Genomic DNA, 3,014 nt, shown 5'->3' with positions numbered 1-3,014 from the left:
TCTGCAGTCTGTGACAGAATAGAAATATTAGAAACAAAACTGAACGGTGAAATTTATTAACCTGCAAACCTGCGACGTATTTTTAAAAGTTAAAGTGAAATATCGTAAAATGGATGTTAGCTAGTGCGCAATATTTAAGCAATTCATCACATTTTGGAAAACCACAGCAATTGCCAAACAGGAAGCACTACCGTGGCTGCACGTCCGGTAAAATGCAAAAATATTCCACGTCGTAGATTTTTATTTTTATGTCAAGGCTTGTACACTCTGATTGGAAGGATTTTTCCACTTCCTGTAAATGCTGGTATAAATGTTGGCAACTTTGATACGTGTAACAGTTTAGTACATCCTCGCTGATCTACTCCACGTGCTAGAATGAAGAAAGCAACTAATGTAAGTAATATTAGATTCGAAATTATGTGTATTGTTGGTCCGCAGGGTACTTTAACCCCATAATTCCCCAAAATCCAAAAGAAAAACAGAATCAAAAAGATTAATTTTAGAAACAGAGAGTGAAATCAATTGGTTCATTTAATATGCTGAGAAAAACGTTTGGCTTCAATTTTTTATTTATTTATTTATCTTTTGAACGCGCACTAGAGCTTTAGATTATGTATGCACCGACAAGTTATTCAGCTTTAACTTTGGACTTGTTTGTTCAAAAATTGGAATTTTCAATCAAGTGGAAAATGAGAACGGAATATGTCTAGAAAATATATTTACTGATTATTCTTGCTTAAATATCGGCATGATATAGGTTTATCGATTCCAAAGACTCGTGAGCGGAAACAGTGAAATAATTTAACTTTGATTGTATCATCCGTACAAGAAATTAACAAGCTGATGTCTTATGACTATAATGTCTTTGAATGCTGTAAAAACTGATTGTTCATACATTTTCAAAATATATCCCGAAATCAATTTTCAATTTCGGTATGTTATTTGAAATCAAACCTGGCTCTATTAAATATCTAGTTTCACCCACGGATTTCAGACTTTTCTCACCGTGGTTGCCTTTTGTGGCGTTTTGTTCGTTCACCTCAAATCCCTTGCCGGAGCAAGAACCTGAAAAATTGCTGTTGAATCCTCCAAATCCAACCAACCTCTGAAAAAGGCAAAAATATCTCCATCCAAACAGAAAAACGAACCAGCAGGCAACCTGGAAAGTGCTTCAGATCCGAAAAAGAATACTAAGCTGAAGTCTAAGAAAGGAGATAAGAAAAATGCACGCAAGGAAGAAGTAAAGAAAACCGATTCCAAGCCTGATGGAAAGAAACCTGATGCATAGTTATTTGAGTTTTGTTAAACAATAAATGGATGCACGAAATGGTGTGCTCAACTAATAATTTATTTAGTTTCCATGACCACGTACTGACTCAAAACATAACCAAGTTTTAAGGGTAAATCTAGGCATTGAATGCATGATTTTCTTCATATTAATTAAATTTAAATATCGTGTTTGTATCAAAGAAAACAAAAAAGTTGCTCATGCTAAATACTTTCATAAAATTTATATTTTTAGGGGATGAGGATGTCATTTGTTATTGAATTATTAATACGTTTTGGTTTAATATTGATTTTGTTCTTTAAATATAATTATTTAAGCCAAGAAATATGTTTAACTCTCAGATTAAAAATTAAATAAATTGTTTTCCTTCTCTTTCCTCCTGACCGCACATATATTCCACAGTTTGCTATCGCGCTTACAAAACAAACGGCACCCGCCGCTAATATATTAAGCGCCGAGGCAATCAAACCAATATATTACCGGAAAAACATTGTACAGAGAGAAAGAAGGAGCGGCGAAAGCCCATTAAAAACATCACACAAATCGTTTCGACTGCTGCTCCTTAGCATTAGTGGCTAAATGGCTCTCTCTCTCTCTCTGTGCCCGCCTCGCTATTTATTGTTGTTTCCCAAGATTTTCCGAATACACGCAAGCTCTCTCTCGCACTTGTGTGCGGAAAGCTGTTTATTTGTGTGTGCCAGTTTGCATCGCATCGGCAAAAAGCGAAGAGCCTTTTAAAAAGGGTGAAGAGCAGTAAACACCAACAGCTTTCACAAACGCCTCTCGGAAAACGGTGCTTCACCAATGAAAGGATGGAAATAGATGGTTGATTGCTACGCTTTTCTGCTAATCATCGAGCAAAAGGCATAAAACTTAGAGGCAAAAATTTTGCATTGCCGAAAATAAAATAACTGAGGCAGAAAGTATGATCTCAATTCTCATGTAAAAGAGATACAAAATTATTAATTAAAAAATTAAATTTTCGTAGAAAAAATTTCACTCCAGGTTTTTGCATTCTTTAGTGGTAATTAAAAACAAAACTCCGATTTCAGACGAGGAGAAATTTAATTAATGTTGAATATTTTCAAATTTCTATTTTATCAGTTACGTAGAAGAGGAATGCATAACATTGAAGTTTTTCCAATTTGCCCTCTTGTGTCGGCAACACTTCAGCCACCCATTTTCCTTCCTCCCTCAATTTTCCCCTGCAGCTGCAAAAGCAACATCGTCACTTCTCATTCTCTCTTGTTTTTCCAACTTCAATTTATCTTCGACTTGAAACCACCAAGGAATCAAATTTTATGAACATACATCTCTGGATGAGAAAAACTCATTTCGTGCAAGTCGAGCTAAATAACAATAAAAAGTGTGGATTAGATTGAAACAACTTTTGCTTTAATTTTCTTTCACAATCTCATCTGTTGTTTGATTAAAAACCAGCTGTGTTCTGTTCAAGCGTATGTTTTATTCTGTGTTATATATCTGCTATATTTTTTCATTTATAAAACCAATACTGATGAATTCATCGAATTAATAATTAGTTTCATTGAATCTTGGTGACATATCAAAAATTATATTTTTAACTGCTCTCTCTCACTTAACGATGTTAAACCAGGATATTTTACAATACTGTATAATGATGATTTTCAATTATTTCCAGTTTATTGGAAATTATCTGTTGATAATTATAGCTATATAATCTCGATCTATCGATCGTACGCAGGTG

The 3,014-nt window shown here is 34.2% G+C and overlaps 1 long non-coding RNA gene across 1 annotated transcript; it reads left to right on the top strand.

Annotated features, from left to right (window-relative positions):
• The first annotated feature begins 320 nt into the window (after positions 1-320).
• On the top strand, positions 321-1,346 carry LOC135936076 (uncharacterized). Its single transcript, XR_010574284.1, has 2 exons — positions 321-393; positions 1,139-1,346. It is a non-coding gene; the product is annotated as an uncharacterized LOC135936076 (long non-coding RNA).
• Positions 1,347-3,014: the final 1,668 nt, after the last annotated feature.

Source organism: Cloeon dipterum, chromosome 2 (assembly GCF_949628265.1).
Source record: "Cloeon dipterum chromosome 2, ieCloDipt1.1, whole genome shotgun sequence".
Lineage (NCBI taxonomy): Eukaryota > Metazoa > Arthropoda > Insecta > Ephemeroptera > Baetidae > Cloeon > Cloeon dipterum.
This window is presented reverse-complemented; position numbering and strand designations above follow the sequence as displayed.